This window comes from Portunus trituberculatus, chromosome 39 (assembly GCF_017591435.1).
Source record: "Portunus trituberculatus isolate SZX2019 chromosome 39, ASM1759143v1, whole genome shotgun sequence".
NCBI classification, from domain to species: domain Eukaryota; kingdom Metazoa; phylum Arthropoda; class Malacostraca; order Decapoda; family Portunidae; genus Portunus; species Portunus trituberculatus.
This window is the reverse complement of record NC_059293.1, coordinates 14,621,295-14,633,794: the sequence shown is the minus strand read 5'-3', so window position 1 is coordinate 14,633,794 and position 12,500 is coordinate 14,621,295. Positions and strand designations below refer to the sequence as shown.

The window sequence follows — 12,500 nt, the reverse complement described above, 5'->3', positions numbered from 1 at the left end:
AAGCAATGCAGGTGACTCACTGTGACCAAGTTAAGTGTGTGGATTGGCGTCTTTAGTCTGGTGGTACTTTAAAATTTTGTTTTAGATGAAGTAAAGGAAGGATGGTGGATCTGAATGTGTAGGGAGGATTGAGACGGAAAGAAGACTGAGAGAGAGAGAGAGAGAGAGAGAGAGAGAGAGAGAGAGAGAGAGAGAGAGAGAGAGAGAGAGAGACGAATCACCCCACTTTCATAGTAAAATATGTTGAAAAACACTTATCAATGTCTAAGAAAATTTTTTATTTTCAAACACTTTTTCATCATACAGTTACTAATCATAATGGGGAAAATAATGCTGTGGTGCTGTGTATGTTGTGTGGAGACTAAGGTGACAGTGTTTGACCAAGCGATTCAATCATTATCGAAAGGAGTCAGTGAGTATAGAGTGTCTTATGTGTCTTTCATTGTGCGAGATATTGAAAGTTACATATAGGACTAATGATTAGCATAGGAAAGCAAATCGTGTATAAAGATGAGCTGTGAAAGAAATGAAGTTATAATTTTAGCTCTGTTAGGTGGAATAAATGAAGAATAATCGCAGAGAAGACGAGATTCTTGAGGAAATTAATCAAATTTTAAATCGTAACGGATGTTAGTCACGTTACAATATCCTGAGTAGTAAATGTAATTGTAATGTATAGGACGTTGATTTCTCCACATCCTTGCTATATGTACATCTATAAGTCAAGCGTCTTTTAGTGCACACTAGAATTCATGTATCTATTACTTCAAATCTTAGTTGTTCTATGATTTCCCTGCAATATTTCCAGACCAGCAAAAGGAGAAACGCTGTTCAACTACCACGACCTTTCACTATTTTTAAGCTCTTTTAATTTACTTGTTTTAAAATTTCTCTGTATTATTCTCCAGTCACCAAAAAAACAGTAAGAAAATTCAAATACTGCCCTTCCACGATCCTCCTCTGTTCTTAAGCTCTTATTTGTTCTATTACCTCTCAACTTTATTTCCCAGCCAACAAAAGCTTAAAGTCAATACAAGTAACACCTCCCTTTACTGTTCTTAAATTCTGTTACCTTACTTGTTTCTTATTTCTCGACCTTATGTCCAGGCAAGCCAATACAAGGAATCAAGGCAATGCAGACATTAGCAACTCTCATTGTTCTGATGTTCTATCTTGATTTTGTGCTTATGTGTAAGAAGAGTGAAGTTTATTTGAGAGTCAAGTCATGAGCGTCCTTGGCCTTCGTCAGTTCTGCACAAGTGTTGCGTGTTGCTTCTCATGAGCGAGTGAGACAGGTTCCCCCTCAGGCATCCATCACCCGCCCTAATTATTATAATGTAATATTTGTGACGAGAAAGGTAATTTGAGTTGCCATTAGAATGTTTATTAAATTAGTTACTGCTTTCCTGCAGAATTTTGGTCAAGGTCGCAGGATTGTAAAATATCTGTGTGTTCTGAAGACATTGTGACTCATTATGTAAAAATATTAAGTTTGTAATTTTTTTTTTTTTGTGCCATTTGGTCTGTGGATCACTTGATAAGTCTGCTTACCTGTCTATCCATCTATTTCTCTCTCTCTCTCTCTCTCTCTCTCTCTCTCTCTCTCTCTCTCTCTCTCTCTCTCTCTCTCTCTCTCTCTCTCTCTCTCTCTCTCTCTCTCTCTATCTATCTATCTATCTATCTATCTATCTATCTATCTGTCTCTCTGTCTATATCTATGTCTATCTACCTAAGTACTATCTATCTATCTATCTATCTATCTGATGAAGTAGTCAATCAATCAATCAATCAATCTTTCTATCTATCTATCTGCTTGCTTATCTGTCTCTCTAGTTATCTGTTTATCAATCTATTTATCTACTTATCTATCTATCTATCTACTTACCTATCTATCCATCTGGCTATATATCTATGTACCCATCTATCTATCTACCTATATATCTTTCTATCTGTCTATCTCCCTGCTTATCTATTTGTCTACTTATCTGTTTTATCTATCTATCTATCTACTTATCTATCTATCTAGTTACTTACCTATCTACCTATTTATTTATTTATTTTCTCTCTCTCTCTCTCTCTCTCTCTCTCTCTCTCTCTCTCTCTCTCTCTCTCTCTCTCTCTCTCTCTCTCTCTCTCTCTCTCTCTCTCTGTATATATATATATATATATATATATATATATATATATATATATATATATATATATATATATATATATATATATATATATATATATATATATATATATATATATATATATATATATATTACGGGAGGCGGTGGCATAGTGGATAAGGTGGTGAGCGTGGGGTCGGGCAGACGTCCACGCGTAGGTTCGAATCCCACCACGTACAGCCTTAAAACACTTTGCCATTTGTCGAGTGTGCCTACAGGCGCTATAGGCCTTACCGTAGAAAAAAAAAAAAATATATATATATATATATATATATATATATATATATATATATATATACACACAGAAGATTCATGTTAACAGTGCTTTCCATGAGGTAACGATTGCGTGGCATGATGCACCTGGCTGACAGGTAAGCAGGGCAGCAGTTTGGTTCCTCACTTTGGTTCCTGTGTCTGTAGGTGTGTGGTGTAATTGTCATCTGAATAGGAAGACTGGCTAGAGTGACTTTGGTGCAATCAGCTTTGTTTCTCTCCCTGTCTCCTCCAGTGGTTGGTCGTCGCCATGAACCATTTGGTTTTGTATATCCACGCTTGTGGCGCCGCCTCGTCACTACGTCACGAGCGTTTCCTTCTGCCTTCCCGGTATTTTGTCTTTTATTTTCCCCCTGCCAGTTATCTCAAAGCGCTGCATTACTAACAAAGCTCCACTAACTCGACTCACTGTATACATTTCCTATCAGCAGTATAATTTCGCCTCTAATGGCCGCCGGTAGTTTAGTACGGCCTCACCTAACAGGAGGCGTGGTGTTGCTGCAGGCATGTGTATTGCATTTATATATAATCACGAAGGCAGAGCGAGGAGGCGGCGTCCTCCTCGTGGTAAAAGTGGCCTGCTCATCAGCCGAGCAGCAACATAATTAATCAAGGGAGCACTTTACCGAACAGCTTCCATGTCGGTGCACCAGTGAAACCCAAGAATTAACTAAGAAAAATTTTGTACATGAGAGGGATGGACTCTGTTGTGTGCGTGCGTGCGTGGGTGTGTGCGTGCGTGCGCTTGTGTATGTGTGTGCGTGTGTATGTGCGCGCTTTGTTTGTTTGTGCGTGTGTGTGTGTGTGTGTGTGTGTGTGTGTGTGTGTGTGTGTGTGTGTGTGTGTGTGTGTGTGTGTGTGTGTACGTGACCAGGCATATGATCCCCTGTCCTATAAGGTTGGGTTTATAACAGTGTGTGTTGTATAATTAATCAAACCCTCGGTAATATGAAGAATGCCATGGAGCAGCGCCAGCCTGTGTCATCTTGTTGCTTCTTAACGCAGCTTGCTCCACTTTTGCCCTGTTCGCTGCTTTTTGTTTGTCTGCCTTTTTGTGCTTGCGGCTTTGATGTGCCTCAAGTGCTGTGTGTGTGTGTGTGTGTGTGTGTGTGTGTGTACGTGTGTCTGACGGTTCATCACTGCGTATGTGTGTGTGTGTGTGTGTGTGTGTGTGTGTGTGTGTGTGTGTGTGTGTGTGTGTGTGTATGTGTTTCCGCCATTCCATGAAAGTGTGTATATGTGTGTGTGTGTGTGTGTGTGTGCAGTCAGTATGTTGCGCACCGTTTGTATACATGAAGGTGAATGCGTGAGTCTCTGTTCTGGCTGTAATGTATGTATATATTTTCAGGAAAGGAATAAATTAGAAATAGAGAAAGGAGTAAATGCAACCATGCTCCCATTTCACTTCGGAATCCCTCCGTCGAGGCCCTCCCGTCTCCACCACAAAAATTCTCTCTCTCACTCTCTGTCTCTCTGTGTACGTAGCTCGCAAACATCATCGGAAATTGATTAATTAAATGATATGTGTGTTGGAGATGAATGGCATTGTTGTATGAAAACTGAAGCTTGGTTAGTAATTGGCGAGGAGATTGTTCCATGCAGTGCTATATAATCTTCAACGTTATTCAACTTTTGGGAAGTACCACTGTTTCTGAAGTCGTCATGAAGCTCAACCACTTTCGTAATTTCGATAGGTTGGCTCGGGGATGGAAGTAAAGTTCTCTTAATTTTGATTGGTTGGCGGAGAATGGACTGTTTTCCAATCATCGACGTCCTTCCTTGGCGGTGCCGACACAAAGCAATTCATCAGGGCAATGCTACGGTATTTCCCGCGCCGAGTAGCGGCCGGGGATACGTAAATACAGATTCTCGCAATATAACATTGATCATAGAGCAACGTTAACTTGAGCATAACTTTAGCATGTTATTAGTATTACCATAGCCGCGTCTGTAATGTGTGGGACGCTCAGCATATTGCGTCGCTGGGCTCTGCTGCAGCTTTCAGCCTTCCCCGCTCGCCGCTATAATTTAAAACCTACGATGTTCATTTTGAGAGCATAATTTGTGTATATCGCGTCGTGGTGCTTCCCGCGCGTAACATTCCTGCTCCGCCTTAGCCTTGAGCATACTCCTGGCGCCGTCGATCGCGCCACGCACGCGGGGAATGGCTGAGCCCGACATAAAGATATCCGTTTTTTTTTATTATTCTTTGAAGGTTTTTCTGCTTTTTATTGTGGTTTGGGACACGAAAGGGGCATCTTGATGTTTAGAGGGTGCGTTAATGACCCAACGGTAGTAAATACTGTTCTTAATATTCCCGGTGTTCATAAAAGACTGCTTTTTTTCTATAATAGAACTTCTTTATGATGTTTCATATTGGAGTCAAGAAAACATTGTCGTTTCGTAGGGTTTCATTAAATAATTCTTTGGCGTCGCAAACATGAATCAGTGACGGAGATTATGAGGCCCTGGCCGTCACTGTTGTCCGATGAGGCCATGTGGCGGTGGGCGTGTGACTTGTGCTGGGGTGGAGGAGGGGAGGGTAGGGCCGTGCTCCGCCCCCTGAACACGAGCCTTTCCTCATTCTCTGGTGACGCCACCATAATAAGGGAGGCGCGGCTCCTGCCTTCACGGATTACACTGCCCACATGATAAGGCTCATCAAAATATTATCAATTACATATATATATATATATATATATATATATATATATATATATATATATATATATATATATATATATATATATATATATATATATATCACGGACATGCATGTAATTAAAAAAAAACGACAAAGGTATTAAGATGAATATGACACAGGTGAAGGCAAGCAGTGCCCGGAGCATCGCCGCGCGGAATCACCGGCGTGCCATCACAGAGCGGCGCCAGTCCGATCAAGCCGTGGCCGCCAAGCTGCTCTTACAAAGGCGTGTATGCTAAGACGATTATTTGCTGTCAGATATTTCTTGATATCTGCGTGGCCTGGATCTTGACTTGAACCCTTACGGCGTGCATTTGTTGACGTGACAGACGGACACCGGCGCGTGGCACCGCGAAGAACACTTGCATTACTCCGCGGGGTTAAAGCAACAGCTTAGTCACACATTATTCTCGTGATTTTCCTTGGTCACCGAGTTGGTTAATTTTTCAGGCTAAGGAGAGCGAGTCATGAGAAACGGCACCACAACCCCGACGCCCCGACACGTGGACAGGACCAGCCAATGAAACCAAGCCATGAAAACTCATTTAATGCTTAAAGCAGACTAACGCTAGTAGATCACCTGGGCCCAACCGGTACCTCCGCCCTCCACACAGACACACACACACTTCCCTCCATACACACACATGCACGCGTAAAAGCACGTACTAATCCGCGCAAGCATATAAGCACAACAAGCCCCACATATGTGCACATGCGCTCCCGCACATAAAATTGCGCACACTCATGCACTGGCGTATTCACCAGGAAGCAAAAGCTTGCATGCAGGCTATGAACTGTTGACATATGCATGGGGTCCGAACGTTCCCGGGCTGCCCTACCCGCCTCCGCTGTCTCCCTCCCCACGCCGCCTGGCGCTGCTGCTCATGGTTGCAGCATCATAAATGTGGCCATAGCAGAGGTAGCACTGTGTTGCTCACGGCGAGCCAGGACGAACAGAAAGCAAACACGGAGGCACATGTACATATAGGCTGAGGTAAACAGCCGTGGTATACACATGTATAAGTGCAAGCAGTTCCATATCACTAAAGATATCGTTTGTAGCAGTCAGCTCAGGCTCCAGTAAACAGCAGCACCAAGCACCAGCCTCGGTCACGCTTTGCATCGCCTCGTGTACATAAACATTACAAAGAACAACTTCGGTACAAATATTATGTCACTGATGATAAGCATGAAAAAGAATGTCCTTGCTAAGGTGAAGTACGTGTTTGCATCATACAGTCTACAGCTACTGTGACATTACTTACTGGAGTCCCACATAGCACTCACCGCGAGTCGTAGATGAGATATATTAATCATTTATAAATAAAGACACAAAAGTTATATATGCTAAAAAATATATATATCTTAGGTTCCTTTCCATCTAAATATAAGCACATGATGCTACCTGTCGTGAAATCATCACATTATCTTTGCGTGTATATACATTCCCTTTGAATAAATCACTCTTTGTGTTATTTTCACACACACACACACACACACACACACACACACACACACACACACACACACACACACACACACACACACACACACACACACACACACACACACACACATGGTTTTATTTCTTTATTCTTTTATTTGTTTTATTCTTATTTTTATTCGTTCATTCATTTATTTACGCAATAGCATGTACCTTTATTTATTTACTTATTTGTTGGTATATTTACGTGTGTGTGTGTGTGTGTGTGTGTGTGTGCATGAGAGAGAGAGAGAGAGAGAGAGAGAGAGAGAGAGAGAGAGAGAGAGAGAATTTCTTCGTGTCTTTGCTCTGTATGTTCTGAAAGGTAGGTGGAGCAAAGAGCAGGTGGTGTTGGTGGTGTTGGTGGTGGTGGTGAGGTGGTGTTGATGAGGGGGACGAGGCGGCAGGTGAAGGTTTGATGGTGGGGGATGTAGCTCGGGGAGGACGCCTTCAGGGATGCTGGTGCCCCGTGATTGCTGCTGTTCATCTCTTACTCCCTTTTTTTCCTTCTCTCTTTTCTCTTCCATCATCCAGAAGTGAAAAGAATCTGTCGCTCTAAAAAAAAAAAAAAAAAAAAATTGCCTCCATTTTTTGTTTTTGTTTTTTAATAGTAATGCGTCCCAGTTGTTTGGTATTACTTTTAGCGTAAGACCAAACGGTGATACACACACACACACACACACACACAACAAATCTTTTCATAACTTGTGATATTTACTCTTTAAAGATTTCATTGATGTACACAGTGACCTTCCAAAAAGTGATAATTAATGAAAGCCAGCACGATCATCCTAGTGATCAGTAAAGTGCCGTGAGTCAGGAACATCTGAAGTGTCACCAGGACTCTGCACGTCAAGGACAAGCGAGAGTAGGAAATATTTTCTCATCCTTACTAAACTCAGCCTTGATGCCTGTTGGGTTTGAGTTCTTCCGAGAAAGCTTATATATATATATATATATATATATATATATATATATATATATATATATATATATATATATATATATATATATATATATATATATTTTTTTTTACTCTGCGTACTTGTATTGGTTTGGAAAAGACGTAGCAGTAGTATATTCACAGTTGTTCAGTTTGATAACTCTTGTCCTTGCGTGCTTTGTGTTATTCATAGTTTGTAAAATTACTCAAACTTTTATTTGTATACTGAACAATTCATCGCCTTATTTTCCGTATATTTTCACGGCGTTGCCTCAGTTTTGTGACAAAGTGTTGGTGAAAAGTGAGCGGGTGTGGTAAAAGCTGAGGTGAAGTGAACAAGTGTGGTCATTTTACCTAAGATTGAAACAAAATCCACAAACCTTTAAGATAACTAGAAAATATTTTTTCTTAAACTTTGTAACATATAAAAACGACTGATAAAAATCTTGGAAACAGCAGGAATCTGTACAAGGAAAAATGACATTTTACTCGGTGTTTTTTCCTTGTCAGCTTCATTAAATATGGATGGCGGTCTTTGAAGAAGGCCGAGGTGAGTGTGTCGCGCGCTGCTGGAGGCGACTCAGAGGTACTCGGTACTCATGCTGACGACACGACATGGTGAAACCCTTGACGGACTGATCAGGCTGACGCGTACGACGGAATCTTCCTTTATACTCAATGTAATATAGTAGAGAAAGACTGAACTTAAGAGCATAAGAAAATAGAGAAAAGTGGAAGAAGCCACCAATTGTACTTGTGGCAATCTGTAAATGGTGTGTGTGTGTGTGTGTGTGTGTGTGTGTGTGTGTGTGTGTGTGTGTGTGTGTGTGTGTGTGTGTGTGTGTATCCCAGTGGTGCACAACATTGTAGAATTCTTTACAGAAATGTTTTCCAACCATCAAGGAATTCCTCAATTTTCAGGAAGATACTATTAATTTCTCACTTACAACGTTTGATTGTGCGAATGCTTGAGATTAACTCCTTGAAAATAAGAGAGTATACCAATATCTATTCACTAATTTTCCATTGAAATCTATAAACTATGCTATTGATAATTCCACCTTATGATACCGGAGTGACGCAGTTGTCAGTCATTCTTTACACCCAGCATATCTGAACATCGCCGTGTGTTTGTAATCGAGACATCATAACGAGCCACTTGCAGAAACGTTGTCTCTCTTTTGCTATTCTCACAAGGTCCCACACAACACAGCACACGTGGACACCTGTGACACGCCGTTTACAGGTAGGAGGCTGCAGGTGAGCAGGCTGGGGCGCCACTGGAGAGTGGAAGGGTGAGGGGGGACTCCGGTAATGAGGGCTGTATGAATAATATTTCCGGTAACGACAGGGCTATGATAATTGGGGGATGTTATTGCCGTGATGGTGGTTGTGCTGAGGTTGCAGGTGATAATCATGCACTCACTAACGGCCACCTGCTGATTGTGATTAGTGATTACTCGCGGGACAGCCAAGCGTGAATTAAATGATACTCGTAAATTTACATGATGGAAGTAGAGTGGATATTAACAGCTGGATGCGGCGAAACATGAGGTCGACCTACTTTATGGCAGTCCACCTGCAGCCTCCCACCCCCTGCACAGGTACACACCTCGCTCGTCGCCTCACGTGCCTCGAGGGGCGCCCTGGTGAGGGTTACACCAACACGAATTTTCAAGTATGGTTTTGTTTAGGGAGGACATGGACATGGCTGGGACCGTGTTTCCTCTCCCTCAGAGGCGCCGCCACCACCTCCTCCACGCCCGGCTCTGCGTCCTTTTCTTCCTTCTCCATTACCACAACCATCGTGTCCACCACCAACACTACCACCACCAGCACCACCACCACCAAAAGCAACAATAATATCAACACGCAGCAAAAACAAAGCAAGACTGAAGGCATCCATTACAGTCATCACTACACTATGCCACTACCACCATCATTTCCACCATCTCTTCTACTACTACTGCCGCCTCCTCCTCCACCACCACCACCAAAAATAGTAATATTAACATCAACACACAGTGGAAGTAACGTAAAACTAGAAGCATCCATTATTGTCATCACCACGTCACGTCACACTGCTCCACCACCACAACCAGCATCATCATCACCACCTCTACCACCACTGCACTACGACACGACACCACTACACACCACCTCCACGATCATAATCACCACCAAAAGTAATAACCTCATCATCAAGAAGAACAACAAGCAAAGAAAAACTAAAAGCACCACACCACTACCACCTCCACCACCATAACACCACCACCACCACCACCACCACCGCACCTGACACCTGTGCCTCCTCCATGATGGCGAGGAAAAGAATAATGGAGACTCACCTGTAATGAAAATTGACTGAACCGTATTAGCAGTGGCCAGGGATGCTTTGTAGGCAGGTGGGTTTCTTCATCATCCTCCCGAACCCCGCCGTGTTTCCTCCCATCGGGTTATTTATATTTCCTGCCTTTCGGGATGGACTGGAAATTTGGCTGCGAGGCGAAATTATCAGTGTCCGACAACCCCATCAATTCATCATCATCGTTTCCATCAGCGCGTCGTGTGCGGGTGTCCAGGCGCCCTGCTGCTCCCTCCTGCCCCGGCTGTCTTGCTGCTCGATACGTTCTGCTTCATCCTTGTATCTCATTTCTTTCCACCGTTAATGTTGTAAAAGAGCGAAAGAGTGAGGAACAGTAGAGGAAAAATCGGTAACATGTTTGCGTTAGTGTATATATATTCATGGTTGTAGATATAGTGTTTTTTTTTTTATATATATGTATGTATAATTTTAGATGATATGCACCACGCTCGTACTCGTAGGTGCAATACTTGTGAGCAATTTATATGTGTTTTTTAAGTTCAAATTATCTAATTGAATTTAAGGAACATTGCACAATATTTTCTAATGTTCACAAATATTATAAACAAATTCTGTCCGCGTCATCATAGCGGGACATGATAAAACTCCATCCCACTTGAGCCAGACCCGATGGTCCACATTTAATGCAGAACAATATTTTGATCATTAACGCGTCTGATAAAATATTATTGGTATTTTTGACATCCAACTTAATATTTCCCCCTTTTTTTGGTTCGCGGTTTGTCATTCACGGTTGATGAAAAAATGGTGTGACGGCAGTGGTAATTATTGAAGTCATTAAATATTTGTACTTCTCGTCAGCGTCGTGTGAGCGGCGTGCCAGGGCGTGTGGGGTCTGGTGGGCGACGCGTGCCTCCTCCACCCAACATGCCGCCCCCACCACTCACCCTCCTCCGCCCATCGTCTTTGGCGTATTGCTCCTTATCGAGGTGGATACACACGTCAGTTTGCGTCCTTGGATCGCATTCTCACGTCATTCTGTTTCCTTATATCGCATTCATAAAAATTTCAACCTTGACTTCTTACAACAGACTTTTATGAGAAGTGTTGCTTTTCTTAGTGATGCAAGTAAACGATAAAATTAAATGTGAGTGATAAGTAAATTGCTGATATATCGATATAGTTTGTTACTTTAAACTTGACTGATGATAAGTTCAACAAATAAGAGAGAAAGAAAATTAAGTGAAAAGAAGTAATTGTAAGTGGATGATGAATAAATTGCAAATGAATAAGTATAGCTTGAGATTGTTGGAATATGGCAGATTATAAGATAAGCAGGTAAATTGAAAATATATTGCATATGAAATAACTGACGTGTGACTATAGAGATGCTAGAGTGCAAATGAATTAGTAGCTTTTATGCTTTCTAAAGGATAGAAAGTGTACCTTAGAACATGGACCTTGCAACCACCTTCACCGCCAAAATCACTCAAAAGTACCCTACGAAGATTCCCTTTCGATAACCTTACTATAAAAATTGCCTTTATGAAAAAGACCACGATCTAACGTAACTATAGACAACTGTAGCTTATTTTTAAACATGCGATTATTCTTAAGGAAATCTTGTAGGATGGGGAGGAATTCGGTTAGGGAAAACTTGGAGAAACCATATCACCGCCACCAGCATCACCACCACCACCACCACCCCAATTTCTTTCTTATCTATGGAGTAATTTTTCAGGGTAAATTTCGTGGGATAGAATGTTCTTAAGGTGAATTTGCTTGACGGGAATTTCAAGGAACTTCTCATATTACCAGGACTCCCACCACCGCCATTACCACCTCCCGAACACCATAGCCAGTCTAAAGGTCTTGCTGGAGCGCTTCCCTCTCCGGCATTAGAGAGATAAGGAGTACCAGTATTAATTCCTTCAGTTGGCACTACACTTGACACTTGGCACATTAGAGAGACATCGCTGCACAAGATTTAGTATGATGACCTCGCTCTCCTCCTCAGCCTCTCCACTCGATGACTTTCCCTTATCTCCTTTGGCTTCACTGCTCTTATATAAATTTCACCCAAGAAAATTGCTTCTATGAACATTCACCGATGAAAATTGATCCCGAACTAAATGCCGCTCATGATCAGCTTCACTAGTCTAAAATAACTTGATATTACAGTCTTCAAATATTACTAATCAAATAGGGGTAATATGTTCCTGAAATGTTCCTTGAGAAAATCACAGGTATTGTTCTTTCTGTTAGGTTATCGTGCACCTTTTGATCTTGGTTTTCGTTTTTGATTATGAATATAATTTTAAGAATGTTATAATTGTTTTATTCTTAGCTGATTTGTGTTTCACATCTTTATTTGACATGTTTTGTGGTATTTCAATTTAGGAATCGCAGTATTTGTTTTAGATTATGCATTTATTTTTTCCTTATTTTCAATTCAAATTTTCGTTTGATTAATAATTTGCTTGCTAATATTAAGAATTTATAAGATTTTGTCTTAAATTGATATTGCGATTGATATAATTTTACAATGAGTGTTCTATTAAATGTCTATATGAGTAAGCCACTTCATCTTACGCGAA

General features: G+C 41.4%; 2 long non-coding RNA genes across 4 annotated transcripts in view; one reads left to right on the top strand and one right to left on the bottom strand.

Moving 5' to 3' along the window:
- Positions 1-12,500, top strand: part of LOC123515573 — a 424,563-nt gene that overhangs the window by 172,694 nt on the left and 239,369 nt on the right. The gene's annotated exons all lie outside the window — the stretch shown is intronic.
- LOC123515572 overlaps positions 1-12,500 on the bottom strand; it is a 106,763-nt gene that overhangs the window by 25,727 nt on the left and 68,536 nt on the right. The gene's annotated exons all lie outside the window — the stretch shown is intronic.